This window comes from Anser brachyrhynchus, assembly GCF_964034855.1.
Source record: "Anser brachyrhynchus genome assembly, chromosome: 1".
NCBI lineage: Eukaryota > Metazoa > Chordata > Aves > Anseriformes > Anatidae > Anser > Anser brachyrhynchus.
This window is the reverse complement of record NC_137694.1, coordinates 90,364,036-90,381,202: the sequence shown is the minus strand read 5'-3', so window position 1 is coordinate 90,381,202 and position 17,167 is coordinate 90,364,036. Positions and strand designations below refer to the sequence as shown.

At 37.4% G+C, this 17,167-nt stretch overlaps 1 long non-coding RNA gene across 16 annotated transcripts in view; it reads left to right on the top strand.

Moving 5' to 3' along the window:
• The window catches only part of LOC308197272, a 247,706-nt gene that overhangs the window by 173,484 nt on the left and 57,055 nt on the right, over nt 1-17,167 (top strand). Inside the window, exon 6 of one of the 16 annotated variants that reach the window (XR_013952720.1) lies at nt 2,375-3,086. The exons of the other annotated variants lie outside the window; for them this stretch is intronic. This is a non-coding gene — a long non-coding RNA (uncharacterized lncRNA). Of the gene's footprint in view, nt 1-2,374; nt 3,087-17,167 lie in introns of those variants that run through there. 16 annotated transcript variants of the gene reach the window in all.

The window sequence follows — 17,167 nt, the reverse complement described above, 5'->3', positions numbered from 1 at the left end:
GTGATGGAGAAGGCTGCCCTTGGGCTATATGAACATTAAAGAGGTACCGTGAGGCACTGGAGCCTTGTAGGTTTATACAGTTGTCACTGGACATCAGAACTCTGTGAACTTGGTAGAGTTTGCCTTAGGGCTGTGTGGGTTTAAGGGCTCTGTAGGATTTTAGGATATAAAAATGCTTTTAATAACTAGGTAATTCACCTTCAGATCTTAACGGGGAAAAAAAAAGCCATGCAAAATCCAATAAAAATCTTCAAGTTGATCAGCTACGGTAGAATAACAGAAAATCATGTATTTCTTCCTAAAACTTTATTTGAAACATGATAAATCTGTCTGCACAACACTTCCTATCAACATGTAGATTTATTTGATTCAATGCAAATGCAGCAGTATAATTGAGAGGATAAAACTCTGTTTCTGTAACAGGGTAGTAGCAATCTATAATGAAAATTATTTTGGGAAAAAAAAAAGTGAAATCCTTATACCTTAAAAAAAAAATCGTGCAAAAGCAGAATGCCATGTTTATTTTCTTCTTAACCGACATCTGTAGTATGCATTTTGGCTTTGATATTTCCCAGGATAGCAACTATCACAGTTATTGTCCAGTGACGAGTTAGAGAAGAGATCATTAAATAATCTTTGGTACTAATTAAATTTAGAGGTTAGTTTAACCCAAGCTAAGAAGATGGAGATCATCAGTTGCTGATGTGTCTGAGGACCAGAGTACTCTTGCAAATTAACTCTGGTCAGGAGTGTTATGTTAGAATAAAGCTCAATGTGACCTACTGTGGCTGTTGAATCGCAGTACCATATCTGTATATCACAGCTGCTAGCATTTCTTGATCTGTACCCATACTGCTGTTACTTTCTTATTGGTAAAGGTTTGATTTAGAGAGGCATTATTTCCAAACACCATGAAGTTCAGGGTATGAAGGAACAGAGGTCATTTATGTTATTTAGACAGAGACTGTCTCAAGCTCATTACAAATAGAAGAAAATAAATGTGCCCCTTTCTCCTAGGTGTTTTGGGCAAGGGAACCAAGTATGATCAAAGAAAATCAACTATCAATGGTTAATTATAAGAATTGGGTTAAGATTGCATTGATTGATGAGCCTGGTGTCTGGGTACTCAGACAAAGCAGTGAGCTTTGTTACCTTGGACAATTAAATACAGGAAATGAGTTTCAGTTTTTAACAATAACACTTTCACATGTTCCAAGGGAAAAAGGGATCCTGCTTCAAAGCCATACAAGAAATATTTTGGTAATAAGGTTTTTTAATATCAACCTGAGGAGTTTTTGTTTGTTACCTCAGAAATGCCACAGAAAAAAATAACAAATCAAACAGTACATAAGATAATGTAAAAAATCCCCAGCATACTCTCACCTCAAAGAAACACTTCTGTGCTTTTTTTCCACATGCTGAAAAGGAAACCCTATAGTCAATTATGATCAAAGAGATCTTAGATCTTTAGCTCTCTCCAATAAGGAGCTGATTTTATTTACCTGCTCTTCCAGCGTAGGAGGTAGTAATGAAATAATGACAAAGCTGCACTTGAGGAATTCTGTCACACACAGCCTTCATCTCCTACTTTTTGAGCAGTTATAAATGCATTGCAGGCTTTCTTTATTGTCCAAGGCAGCTTGGTTTCTGTAAGAGCTTTGATGAGGGACTTTGTCAAAAATATATATATATATATATGCTGGCTGAAATAGAAATATACTTTTACCTATTACATTTGGATTTCAGTGCTTATATATATATATATATATATAAAGGTGCAATACAGACATTTCTATAATTCTAAATATGAATATGAAATTCAGGTTTTCTTTAGAGGGAGAGAAGAAGAGAGAAAAGCAAAAGGAAAGGTGACCTTAAAGGTTTTTTGACAAACCAGGTGCCATACAACAACTTTGTCTTTTGAAATTTTGGAGGTACGTGTTAAAGATGTCTTTCTTTGTAGGAGGCACAGAATTAATTGCTCTCTGAAGGAGCGCCACCACGGGGTGTTTGCTTTCAACCAATAGTTCTTAAGACTGCAGTCTCTTATAGCTTTGCACACAATTAGAAGTCAAAAAATACCATCAAGCAAAGAAATCATGAATATTCAAGTATTTCTAATGTCACATCAGATAAATGGTATGGGATATTACAGTAAAATTAACATTTATGCCACTCTGTTCCTCAATCTGCTAATGAAACCTGTAGGTAAGCACAGACTTACGGGAAGGAGAAAACTGCCTTGCACTGCCAGCGAAGCTGTGATAGGAAAAGGGTATAAATCTTCATGAACGAAGTATTCTGCTCCTGTCCCTGACTTTCTGAGGCCTTCCTCTCTTGGCACTCTGATCTCATCTCTTCTTGCTTCCTTCAGGCAGGCAAAATGGCAAGAATATGAAGAACCTAAGAGCCCTCTTACAGCACCAGAAACTCTTCCACCAGCATGGCCCTCCTCCTATCATCACTAGGACACTTCTGGCTAGTGGGGACAGGGTGTTTGTCAAAGTACTATCAAAAAATTGACTGTACGTCTTTCCAGTGATGCTACTGGTTAAATCATATGTGTATTTCCTGCTAAAACCCAAGACAATTTCAGGTACAGATTCCTAAAGGAAAAAAAAAAAGTGCTAATCTTGCAATAGGAGAAGTATGGGAAATTAAATTTGAATGCAGAGTTTTTAATATTCATTAATGTCCCCCACAAGACAACTCTTTTCATGGCGTCTTTTAAACACAGAAGATTGCTTGTCTGGTTAAGATTACGCACAACTGACTATTTGTGAATTCTTTGTATTAACCAGGATTAAAGCAGAGCACTTGACTTGTCTTTGGAAGAGTCACTTTGCACATTCACTGATTTTTATAAAGCTCTCTGAGTAGTTGAAGTAACTATTACTTTATTGTTTCCTCCTCTGCTGCCTTCCTCATTTCTGCACCGTTCTTTAACAGAGGTACATTTGTTATTCTGATACTTTTCATTTTAATTAAGGTTTCCTACAATATGGTCTGTAGCAAGTGTGGTTATGTTCCCCAGTAATTGCTTAAAAAGAAATAAATGTTAAAGTTTCGGTGACACTTCTTTATCTTATTATGCTGTACTTTTGTTTATTCATTTCAGAAATCAGCAGTAGCATTATTAGATCCCATATACTCTTTTCCCTATCTGATATGGCAAAGTATGTTTCTTCTCTCTTGAGGGAGTGGGTTAAACTGGACTCTAGACGTGGTAAGAGAAGGGGAGACGTGCAAGCTGGCATTGACTTAAGAGAATGCAAGTGGTTTGGAATGTCCAGAAAAAAGAAATTGATTTATTATTATTATTATTATTATTCCCCACAGCACCTCATTTAATATTACACTGACATATTTCTGAAGAGGACAATGTCATGCTAAATAAAGCAGATATATCTAGATGTAGTTTCCAAGCTACAAATGTGTGCAGACACAGCAGATCCAGAACTTAATGTGTCAAGGACTCATTTAGTAACATTGCCAGATGCAGTAGCTAAGGATCAACACTTGTTATGCAGGGCTTTTCTGCCGAGAGATGGCTTTTAGAGCTGGCTGGAAACCAGGTTCCTTTGGGTGCCTGGAGGACTACCATTCCCAACTTCTTTTCTCTCTCTTTTTTTTTTTTTTTTTTTTTAATTTTTTTTTTATTTTCTGGTGACCCATAGGAGTCCTGGATACTGCAGCTGCTCAGTGAAATTATTGCATTTGTCAGTCATTGCTTCTAGCAGCTGCAAAACTAAGGCTGTCAGCTGCAAAGACCAAATGGAGAGTTTTGTATCTACAGGGTTATAAGCAAGGGTATGTCTGTCCTTGGGTCATGGACTTCATAGTTTTCACTGTTTGGTGCTCTGGAGCAAATCCCTCGTGATTCCCTCCTGCCACTGATTTGAATGAAACATTTCAGTGATCTAGTGTTTTCTGTCAGATCTTTGTTTTGCCAGGGAATTGCAACCAGCTCTAGCAACTACATTACCGTCAATCCTGTGAAATGTTTATAATGCTTTTCTAAAATGTTTGTGACATCTAATCTCTGAAATACAAAGATAATAGAGGGGGAGGTCTCATATGCCATTGCAATTATTTGGCATACATAAAACAGAAAAGTTTTTCAACAGCTACTGCTTTTTTATATATATATATATATATATTCCTTCCACTTTTCAGAATGCTTCACTTTTTCTTCCTTCATGTTAAAGTTATAGTCAGAAAAGTTACCAAAGTTATGTTCAGAGAACTAGGTTTTGTGAAACTTTATTGAAACTGCAAAAAAGATACAGATTTTTATTTTCAGTTCACAAAAGCTACATAGTCAGGAAAGCAAGAAGTTGTGGGTGGCTTCTAAGTTAGCACTATGCAAACTCTCCTGCTATGTGGAAAATTATGGGAGTATATCTTAGAATAATTATCTGTATAGAAGCTTCATCCCCTTTCATTGGAAAAATGAGTTAGTTTGGGGTCTTTCACTTTTGAAGCAAATAAAGACAATTGAGTCTCAGGCCTTCCACAATCTTCTGTTTTTTTCTGCTAACCTAAATAGATTTTAATGTTTTTACACTGCTGAGTCTGTATGCAACGTGCACCACAGTGCGTACGATTTCCCACTTTCTAGATACTCAGTTGAAGACATTTCTTTCCACGTAGTCAAGGGCATTGATTCTGCAACTGGAAGAAAAGGAAGCTGTAGTTTGAGGATTAATTGTAGCTTTAGGGGGGGCTGTCTGAGGGTACATGAAGAATTCATACCTCTTTGAAACTATGGTTTTGTTTAATAATAAGATAAATGCAATGTCACAAGTAGTGACATATACAGTATTCCTGTTCGGGCAAGCAGAGAGAATTGTAAAAGTCACAAAAGTGTAAATATTCATTTATTTGGTACTAATAAGCAGTAGACTTGGACTGGAGGGTTTGTATCATGGAAGCAAGTTCAGGTAATTCATTTTTATAGCTCTTGTTGTTGGTAGGTGAGTTAATTTATGAGTTCTGATATACAAGTTTCAGCTCTGTATTATATTTTTACAGTGACAATGATTCACAAAGCTGTCTTTTTTGACCAAACATTTCTGACTAATTTGGAAAACTTTTCTCTGCACTTTATATGTATGAATTCATCTGCTGTCAGCTCCTGTCAAACTAAGGGGTTTACTTATCAAGTAATGAAGTCTCAGGAATAGATATAGTGACCAACTAGCCTATTAGAAAACCAGGCTGATGGCAGTGAATGAGGAAGAAGGTATTGGTACAGAAATCTTCAGGGAAAGGTGGCTGATTTGACAATACAGGGGATCACAGAAGGTCCTTCTCCTTTTCAGTTTCCATGCAAGGCTAAATACAGCCTCAGTCCTACCAGTTCCTGGGTGGCAGTGTTAAGAGCACTCTTGTGAGCACTGATTCTGAGTGGAAGAGACTTTAGCCCCTCTTCACTTTCTTCTGTGTTTCCACATTACCTCGGGATTTGAGAAATGTAATACATCTAGGCACACATCCTAGTCACAGTGTGGAGTGAAGGTGTACCATCCCTTTTCTATGGAGGCACAGTTGCTGTGATGTGTCAGGACCTTCTTTGCATAATTTCGCAGTGAAGAAAAAGCAGAAAATCTCCCACACTTCATCAAATCTGCCTCTCCCCATTTCTGATGTGCAGAGTATCGATGGGAGGATCCCATCTTCTAGAAACCATTTTTAATATTACTTGCGTACACACAGAAATTACATTTCAACTCTCACAGAACCTAACCTGTTGCACCAGCTTTAGTTAGTTCATTGCAGTAATGATATTCCTAATTTACAGGTTGGTGAGGTCCCGAATCAATTATCCTGTAGGAAGGAAGGTTTTGCAAACACAAAGAATTTTCAGTAACAGTGGTAACATTTTATGATAATTTGAAGAGGGAACTGGTTGGGTCTTTGTTACTGTTTATCTCTTTTAATTTTCAATAGCTCAAGAGATGCTACTCCGTTCACCTGGTAGCAGCTCACTTTTAACTTTAGGATGACAAAGATCTGCATGCAAGATGCAAAAAGTTAGCAACTCAGGCCCACTAGGTCTCAGAAAAGCCCTAAGAGAGCTATAGTATGCACACAGCTAATACAAACCTGTTTAAATAATGCTTTAATTATGTGTTAATTATTTATTCATTAAATTGTTTATCCTCATGTTTCATCAAGTCTCACGTGTCCCTGCCTAGAAGCCACAGTTCTTTCAGTGTCTGAGAAGTCTTCTGGCAGCGTTGCACTGTTGCATGACTACATTTAAGCCAAAGTTTGGTGAGATGACACTATTATCTAGAGGAGGAGGCCTTTGAAATTTCACTGCATCCAAATTTGTGAACTTTAAAGCTTATACCGTAGCTGCAAACTCAATGTATTATTGAAGAGCAAGTGCAGTTTGCTTGATCAGATTCTATTTAATTTTCAAGTAGTAGTAGATATGAAAAAGAAGGAGTCTCAGAGACGACTTCTTCCAGCAATGAAAGAGGCATCCTATCAAAGGTGCCGGTAACCTAAGAATGGTAGATGGCCTTTTAAGAGCTTTTTTTTTTTCTTTTCCCTAAACATGAACAGATTAAGCTCATCCTGAAGTTCCTTTAGAGTGTTAGTACCAATAGCTGTTGTGCCTCAGCATTGCATAATCAAACTAGTCTTGTTCTGAAATGTTGCTAATAATGAGGTATCACTGTGCCTTATAAACTGTGTACTGAACGCTTGTCTATAATCTGTAAATAAGTGGGTTTTGTACCACTGACCAAATCAAGCTTGTGTACCTCCCATTGTGTCCTTTTTTTTTATTCTTTCTTGTACTGCTTTCTCTTTTTAAAGTGTAATATGCAAAAGATGCTGGGACATTAGCGTAGTAGATTACCTTGTTTTTCTGTACCGTCAGCACCTGAAGCAGTATGTTTTGAAATACCATTAACTTCTGTGTGTTCAGAATTTAAAAGAATCTACTGCTCTTACTTTTTTTATGGTTAGCACACAATCTCCAGGCTACCATTTCTTTTAATACAGGTTATTAAAAAAGAAAGCCAGAGTAATATTTTGGAAACTGAGCTTTACTCAAAAAGCTGCTGTTTTGAATTTTCCCCCATTATTGCCTATATTTACGCCCTGCCACGTTAAATTTGGTACAAATCAGGAGTCCCAAAATGTAAAAATAATAATGCAGTTTAGTTTATAAACATCAGTTGAAATCCTCGAAAAGAGTTTGTTGTTTCAAGGTTTGTGAGTTTTTTTGTTTTTATATTATTATTATTATTATTATTATTATTATTTAAAGAACACCCTGGCAATCAGATCTATGTATTCTGTTCATTAATTAGCAAGCAAGGTTTTTCATGAACATGAAAACTTAATTTCTGGGCTAGCACAAAGTTGTTTATGTAGTCTGTAAAACTGCACCTGTCTCTTGCAGAGAGAGACCCAGTGGGTCCACGGTAAAACTCTTCATTTGTTCTCTACTGGGTCATCTTACAGATTTAATATTTCTTCTTCTTTACTACTGTAAGCTACTGTTTACTGCGATTTCCTGTGAGTATTTCCTCCTTCTCCTGAAAGAGGCACAGGAGTGATTGCTGCCATGATGTTAAGCAGGCAGATCTTTAAGGAGCAGAAACTGGTGCCAATGACATCCTGTCAGCATACACGCGACATCTGCGGGAACCCGCAGTGACATTCAGGGACATCTCCGAGTCCTGGGTAAGCTGGCCCACCAATTCTTGCGTGCTTTCTTACCAGAATGGGTTCGCAGGCATTCTCCTCACCCCTATTACATGATAGACAGATGGCTGTTTATGGAAGGTTCAGATTTGCTTCATTTCCTCTACCTTAAGTTTTATGAACGTCTGCAGCTTTTTAATTGCTTGACAAGCAGGATGTTGTAAACAACCCATATTTTATGCATATATGAAATGTAATCATGAGTTTAATGACTTTATTGATTGATGGCCTTGAAAAGTTGAACAGGGAGGATGAGAAGATATGAGACTTGGCAGGAATGGATGGCATATTTGTGATACTTGAAAAAATTTGGAGTCTTTGCAGTATGCTTTACGTGTCCAAAGGGATTCCTTGAAGTGAATCAGGTCCGTGACTGCTCCTTAATGAGCCCTAAGTTGTTGGTGAACACAGCAGCAGCCCCGCTTTCAACGACGGAGCTCCTAAGAGAGGTGTCAGAGGTGATGCTTGTTTTTTTTTTTTTTGTCATATCAACAGTGCCCTTTTGCCACGTTTTATCATATAATTATCATTCTCTTCAGTTTTCTTTGGAAGGCTACATAGTTGTCAAACTTTGGCTGACTGATATAGTCATGACCTGTCAGAGGGAAGTCTAGGAGAGCTCTAAGCCCTTTGCCTGTACCTCAGAGGATGGTAAAGTTTCAGTCCCAGGAGCACTAAGCACGCTCTATTTCCACAAAGAGTGAGAAGCAGATTAGCTTGTGTTGTAATTTACACTGCTTGTAAATCACAGGATTGTGGTTCATTTATAGACAATTCACAGGCTATGTATCTGAAAATATGAATGTCAGGGCTGGTCATATAAACAAGACATTTGTACTGTACAGCTGCTTAGAATGAGAGCTAGGTGGAAATGCTAGAAAATTACATCTATCAGTTTTGGCAAGTGTAGATGGAGGAAGTAACTAGGGTATTTTCATCTGCTCTTGAGCAAAGGACTCGGACATCTCTCTCAAATCTCCATAGAGAGACCTGTCTTTGCTGAAAACTGAGAACCAACTGAGAGCTCCTTTGAAAATGTCTTAAAATCCCAAGTAGGGTTTCTGAAGCTGTGTTCCCTAGATAGTCTGAAACACAAGAAGCATGATGGACTTGCATTGTAAACCTTTCAGTCCCTTCTGATGTTTTGGGTGGGGAAGAAGGGACTTGTTTGTTTTAACCAGTCCTATGTAAGAAGAATTGCTTAAGTTTGAATACAGATCGTTTCCTGAGGTCAGTCTATTTTTCAGGCTTTGGTGAGACTGCTTACAGGTATTGCAATTACGTGCCTCTTGGCAGTAAATAAACGACATTTTTCTGCCATTCAGGTGACCCTTCGTACTTGTATTAATGCATTTCAGTGCAGAGGGAAGCAACACTGAATTCACTTACGAAGGGGTAACTAAGAAGATGTGTTTAGGATGGCAGAGTGAGTACAACTTAGTACTGCAGTTAGATGTGAACATCTTATTCTTCTCTCAGCTGAAGTGTAAGAAAGCTGACTTTTTTTTTTTCCCTCCAGAATTACTTTCCTATATTTCATCATCCTGTAAACCCAGCAATTCTTCCTTTTCAGTTTCTAGGATGGTTTTGTTAGGACGGGGAGGGAGGGAAGGGAAAGGGAGAGGCAAAGAAAAAAAGGTGTAAGTTGGTTTAAGAGTATAGTATAATTGCATTCTCTAAAAGCCCTTTTATTCCATGACAGTCTGTTGTTTTGTCAGAGAACTTCACTAACTTTAAAGAGATCTGTGCTTAACTGCAGGTGTTTTTTTTTTTTTTCTTTTTTCATTGCTTAGAAGTATTATCTTTTCAAAGGAGATTTACCTACTATTAAGTTGCTTTAGTCTTTTTTTTTATTCACATTTAGTACAATTGGAAAAAAAAATAGGAGGATGAGTGCACCTTCATGCTTTAGGTGAACAAAACCCGTGTTCACTATTCCATTGAAAAATTGTCTTCAGCGGAGCACCTATTTGGCAATTTTGGAATGCAAATGTAGCAGATTAAAAACATTTGGTCCTAGTGCCCTTTTCATTCCATTAAGAGCTAATGTGCATAATTATAAGAGCAAATGTGCAGTAGGCAATCATGTAAATACCAATAAAGGTTTCTTAGTAGCAAAGCTGATTTCATGTAAATAACTCATCTTCGTCTGTTTTAATTAAAAAAAAGTCTAATTACAGACAGCAGATTACATTCATCGGCATGTTCAGATGAATGCTGGTATATGTCAGCCAGAAATAAATAAATAAGAGGGAAATAATCTATATAGAGAAATCCAAAAATAGTGTCAGATAACAAGAGTCAATTCAGAATACTGGCACTGAGAAGGTACTGCTTGGTTCGTCCCAGCCAGTTAGAGAGTGAAGGACAGCTGAAAACACTTCCAATTAAAAGAAGAAAGGAAAAGAAATCTACATTTGGAAGAGTATAAGAAATGCCAAATGCAAGCGCGTGTGACTGGCTGCCATCAGATCACATCGTGCAGCCTCGTCCCCGGGTTTGAGGAAGGTCACCACCAGGGAAGGGAAGGAGAAGGGCCCCTTCCTTCCTTCCTTCCTGGGACCCAGCTCAGCAAAAATCATGCATGCAACCACATACCTCTCAGTAGTGAGGACCTGAAGAAAAGGCTTACCCTGGGTAATGCAGATTTTCAGGTATTTAAAAGAAATAATAATGAACTAGCAGCAAAGAGCAATTTGATGATTTCAAAAAAAAAAAAAAAAAGGAAAAAAAAACCACAGGGATTTTCCAGTTATTCAAAGACAAGATATATTTCAAATAAGAATGGACTAAATATTTATTAAGCAGATTGTCTAATTCCTATTCTTATAAAACAATATGTAATGAATAGATCAAGACAATTTTCTTTTTTTTTTCCCATGGTGGATTAAGATACACTTAAGAACAGATAAGAATTGGCTTTTACATTTTAAATGGTGTATTTTCATGCTGTCCTTTGAAGATAAGATTTATGTGATCACGTTGTCTGTTCATCTCCTGCTCGAATAAACTTTTGACCTCACTAACCATTTTAATCCGAATTTGACAAAGGATTAGAGATTTCAAAGCCTTTACCATGTGCTTAAAAAAAAAAAATCAAACAAGGATGGCAAAGAAGAAGGGAGAAGATGGTGAGCTGTGAATTTGTTGCCATTGTTAAGCACGAAAGAATCTTAAGTGAATGAGCAGAGTGCTTCTGAAGTTCCAATGCTCTCTTATGATTATTGCTGGTCTTTTACTATACATACTATAAAGGAGAGGTGAAAATCCAACAACCTATTCCAAAAAATACCGTGAACGTGTATGTTTATGAGATTTTTTAAAAGGTGCACGTTTTTGCTGCAGCAGCTGTGGTTGATATTAGGTCACGTTCAACAGAACTTAGAGGCTGAAATCTTCTCAGTCCACCTCTAGCACTCTTCAAGGGGAAAGGTTGTGGAAGTGTCATGTTCAAATTCCTCTTTCATTTTGGTTCAAACCTGGTGCTTTCCCTACATATGTTAAGTTCCTTGGCTTTCTAGGCTGTAAAGTCTGTCTCATTAGCACTAATGAGCATTTAATTGTTCACTGGGGATAGAATAGTTGAAAGGTACAATATGCAACTGTCTCCCTAGCTCCATGGGTACAGCATCACAGGAAGCAGTCTGAAATTGCTGGCAGAATATCGCAAAAGAAATCTAGATTTTTTATTTTTATTTTTTTCTGAAGTGGTACAGGAGAAGTTTAGAATTCCACAGGAGAAGGAAACAATTACCAAAAAATGGTAACTCTAAATTCAGCTGTATCTCAAGAGCTACTACCTTTATCAAACATCAGAAAGGAAGAAACACCTATGCATTTGCACTCCCTGAGTGTCACACCTGAAGAGTGTGCATGTGTGCATGCATATGTGTTTGTGTGATGCAGCTGCCAATGAGAGGAAGTTGTTTTAGACTGCTTTAGGAGGCAAGAACAAATGCTGAACTAGCTAAGACGCAATTAAAGGTGTAAGTAGTAGTCTAGGGGGTGTAAGTTCTAATGGGGAGCTCCTTGGCACATCTGAGAGATAGTAGTAATTGGGGGAAATTACCGAAGGGGAAAATTTCAGATATCAAGAAAAAATGCATGATGATCAGACGGACAGCAGCCTCTCTGGAAGGCCATAGCCGAGGCTGTGTTGTTCAAATTATTATGCCAGACTGCAAAGAAAAAAGAAAAAAAAAAAGCTTTCAATTGGGGCCGTTTCTTCAGCAGCAGAAAATGGAACAGGTTACTCTTTTAAATCTTCTTCCCAGGTATTATTATCTTCAGCCATATGTCACCCTGCATTTTTTCCACACAAAACAATTGGTTTAACATTATTTAGGAGGTAGATGGTCGTTCAGTAGAGTGATTGCTCTGGTAGACTCATGGACTGTTCTTAGGAACTGTGGGAAAAGATACAACTTGCTAAACACATTGCAGGTTCACTCTCTTAGGTGGGTTTTTTGTTATCGGTGGCAAAGAGAAGCTGTGCTTTCTGATTTCAGTCACTGTCTTCTTTTAAAGTCATAACCCTTCTTCCCCCACCCAAATAGGTTCTGGTGCATTGAGATTTGTATTTGTTGTGAAGTGCAAGTGTACCTACAATACACTTGCATGCCTCCTTCCTTGCAAAGAAAAAGGGAAGTTTTCTTGTAGTGCACGTGAATCTGAGAGCCATTTCAGTGGGAGAGACTGAGAGTTACGCTCTACTGTGTAGTAAGATCAAGCGGTTTTATTTTTGAAAATGAAGTCATACAAAAGCACAGCAGTGTAGTTTTCTGTGCTTCATAGTTTTGCTTTACTTTCAGCAGAATCCTATTTACAGCAAGCAATGGATTGAAATGAGTATCTAGCTGAGATCAGCACCTTCAGTGCTTGCTTGCAGACTGGCCTTCTGGTTGATGGATAGAATACAAGTTTTCCTTAAAGGTTCAATAAGGAGGACTTAAATTGATGTCTTCACCCCTGTGGTACATTTTGGAACATTCAACTGAAAAAAATAAAATATGGCTTCCTATTCTAGAAAGCATACGAAGTACATACATCTGACCCAGATTTTAGAACTAACAGTTCATTGACACAGTGACAAAATACACTGTGTCTTTAAAGGCGTCATCTGGAAGAGAAGACACAAATGAAAATTGTTTAGACATCGCTGAAGAGTTAGAGCTAAGTGGTCAGAGTTGGGAGCAATGCTACCCTAAAATTCTGGACTCACCAGGCTTTCAATTTTGGCAAGAGGAGTCAACATTTCTTGAGGAGAGAAAGGAAGATAAGACAAGGTTTTAGCTTGCTGGCGGAATTTTCACATCAACATTGCCCTGAATTATTTGCTAGAAATATTAGGACTTTCTTTAAGGCTTGAGTTAGCAAGTCAGTATGCTGTAAGCACAAATGTATTGTGGATAGCAGTGAAATGAATATTTTGACTATGAGTTCTTACTTAAAATAGCATCATTGTCATTCCCTAGGAGGGGAAAAATAACAGCTGACTCTCAAAAAGAATAAAATAAAAATAAAAAAAAGCCATCAGCATGTTCTGCAAATATAGATGGGAAATGTCCAATATAATAACCATAAACATCCTGTGCAAATGTAGGGTTGCAATACTAGCAAAACAGCCTAAATGCTAAAACCATAGTACAGATGAAAAAAATCAATCTCCATTTTTCCCCACGAGTATACAGCTATAGTGAGTGCTGTCTCTCGGTACCTATCACCTTTCAGAGCTAGCTTGTGTGGGCAAGGGCGGATGAGGAATGTGCTTTGCCAGTAAGCTGCACATTACAGGCATTTAAAAACACCAAGGATGAGATTTATCTCATTCATCTGAGCTAGCTGTCAGTAAAAAGGCAGTTCTATTTTTATGTTTTACGAATCAGATCTTGGAAGAGCTGACAATCACTTACCTGCCTAAGGAACCTTATGGCATTTGGTTTGTTCTCAAGAGTACACAAAGAGCAAACAGCGAACAAAACACAGGGGAAGGTGCATTTAAGGGGAATGCCAGCATGGACCCTTCCAAAAAGCACCATTTTGCCTCAGCAGCATTTTGTTGTACCACATACCACCTCTAAGTGCGTGAACTGTGTCTAATGATGTAGTAGTTTACAGTTTGAGCAAATAGTCTTCCAGCAACTGGCGGACAAAAATTGAGCAAAACATATCAATATAACTCCTACGTAAACATCCCTCTACCCAAAGGGCTTTTTTATAGATCTCAGGCATTAAAAAGGCACCAACTATCGCCAAGCAGTAATGGGCTGTGAGTCCAGTACTAGCCCCTCAAACTTGTGACCCTACTGGATAGGTTTTCAGTCAAATCAGATTTAGTGTTTTTTGACTGCCTCTCATCTGTAGGTCTATCTTCTACTTCTAGGTGAGTTGAATCATGCATTTTAAACGCTAATTTCACCCCACTGAAGTTATATATATATATATATATTCTCTATACAAACAAAAATAAGGATGGTCTGTTCAAATGCAGATGTCTTCATTTGGACCAAATAGAGTTAAATAAACAGACTCCTATTCCCACATGCTACAAAACCAAAAAATATGCTCCTGTAGCTACGAATTCAAATGTATATTGTCCACAAATGTTAGATTTGCAAATCTTTTAATACAAGTCTGAGCTCAATTTGAATGTTAAGTCACTTATTTTATAGTCTGAATGGTAATGGCAGTCTTCCAAAAATCTTTCCCTCCCCGGGGATGCTGAGCCTATCAGAAAACTTAATTGTACTGATACATCTAAGTCTGCATAGCTTGAGAAAAGCACTAAATGCACGAAGGACAGAAGTACTAAATAAAATCTCATTTGATTGATTGCTATTGATTGTTGGAGATATATCTGAACAATTATCTCCTCTTAAGCAACACACTGATCAATACAAGCAGATAAATTTAATGCTGGCTAACTCCAGAAGAACTTTGAAGACACTAAAAAAATATTAAATAGACATGTCTGGAAGAAATGTGGCTCTTCCACAATACAAAGAACAACTTTAACAGAAACAGCCATGTTTGTGAAGTGCTATGCTTGCTCTTGCTTATGAAGGGACCAATGACATGGGAATGAATGCATCTTGCTGAGTCTGATAATAAAGCATCCATGTGTTAACTAGGATGGACAGTTCTGGCAAGGTTCACTTTCTCTGTTCATTTTCAAAACTTCAAGAGAGTTTCAGGCACATTCTCCATTGATCATCATTATACTATTGAAATCAATGGTTTGTCACCAGTGGCTCTCTGTTGATGCATTACTTTTTTTCCATCTCAGACAGAAGGTTTGATTTCTTCTTGTTCAAAATCATTTCAGAAAGGCTATATAATTTATCTGTTTTTATTACTTAAGCATTTTTCCTCTTTTCTTTGGAAAAGCCATACCAGAAAAAAATCTCTCTTCTTAAAGTGATCCTTCACATCCATCTATAAATCTGTTCCAGTCTTAGGACATGTTTTATATGGAGGCCTTTTTTAACTGGAGCATATATCACACAGTAGAATAAAAATCAAAGAGTGTGGGGGGAAGCAATGAATAAAACCACAAAGGACCTATACCCAAGCTAACAGGCAGAGGTGGGAATATCAAGATATGATAGTGAACTGGATCTGAAAGTTCATGATTGCTTGAGAATGCTCATTCTTAATCTCTTAACATTCATGTCTTTTTTCTTCTATTTTTTATTTTATTTTTTACTGTTATTATTATTTTTTCTTCAATTCTTGAGAAACTTTCAGGGTATAACATATCAAAAAGGCATTTTACATTACTTGAGTTATAAATTTCATCCAGATTTTTCTCTCAGGATGCCTGCACTTCATAAAGTCAAACAAATGAAGCATACCCCAACACCCATCAAATTCTGTCTAGATCAAATTGATGTCCAGACATAGGCTCAATAATTATTAAAATGGTTTTGCTTATTAGAAAATGGCACATAGTGTTTACACTTCTCTTTCTGCTCTTACTGACTTCAATTTATATTGAAGATTAAGGATATGCAAATATGAAATGTCCCCTCAGAAATGCTTTGTGTGTAATTTATTTACAGAGCAATGATAAACTAATACTGAAAGTCATTTGAACATTCATTAATATTGTATTGTTTTTTATTTACTCAGTAAACAAATTGTAGTGCCAGATTTGTAATTCTAGAGATCATAGTCTTCTGTCAAGATGCATCCACATTACCAACAATAGTATTCCTTTTCTCTAGGACATCTGCCTGTTTGTAGGATTTGTTTATTTGGTTAGTCATTTTTTCTCTCATCTCATCCAGAAATTCCCACAGGTAAAATAATTATTTTAAAATGAAGTCATTCCATGTAAATCTAAATAAAGGTCTCTCAGCTTCTCTACTGATAGATCAGTCTGTCCACATTTTTTTTTTTTGAGAAGTTTTGGTTATTCGTTTAGTTATTATTTGGTTCAGCCTGAAGAAGAGAAGTCTCTGGGTTGACATTATTGCAGCTTTTCAGTACTTAAAGGAGGCTTATAAAAAAGATGGAAAGCAACTTTTTGCTTGGGCAGATAATGATAGGATAAGGGGGAATGGTTTTAAACTTAAAAAAGAGAGTAGGTTTAGATTAGACATGAGGAAGAAATTCTTTACTGTGAGGATGGTGAGGCACTGGCACAGGTTGCCCAGAGAAGCTGTGGATGCTCCATCCCTGGAAGTGTTCAAGGCCAGGCTGGATGAGGCTTTGGGCAACCTGGTCTGTTGGAAGGTGTCCCTGCCCATGGCAGGTAGCTTGGAATTAGGTGATCTTTTAAGGTCCCTTCCAACCCAAGCCATTCTAGGATTAACCTGGATCTTGTCAGGTGCTGTTTTCTCTGAGTTATTTGTGTTTCCCCCAAGCAATCTTCGTGTCACTAGCTCCTTCCTGTTACCTTTTCAAAGCAGACAAAAGGTTCTCCTAGGACCCTAAAGGAAACACGACTAAGGAGGAAACCTCTAATTTTACGGTAGTCTAGAATAATTAAATGCTGCTAATGGTTACGCCTCCAAAAAATGAATATTAATGTGCTGCTAAGAATCTTAGGGGTCAGAGCCCTCCGCTGAAGTAAGCAGCATTCGATGTGCAAGTCCTTCCTGTAAGTCGTCCATTCTGCTTATATTTCCCTTTTTGGGGGGGCATCTTTAAGTTTATTGGAATTGGAAACATTTAATTCAAGTTGTAATAGAAAAAAAATGTATCTATTCTAATGACAACGAAAATTTTTCACAGTAGATATTTACACATAATTAATACAGCCTTTTGCAAACTTTCTCTCTAAAAATCAGGGAACTTTTCTTTTAAGTATCCAATGAGAAGCTAAAAAATTAAAATGTAGCTTAGATATGTGATCTTCCTTTTGTTTTATTTTAAAGTGTGGGCTACCCTGTTATGTCAATGGAATTAGTGGAAGTCTGTCCATAGACTTACTGGG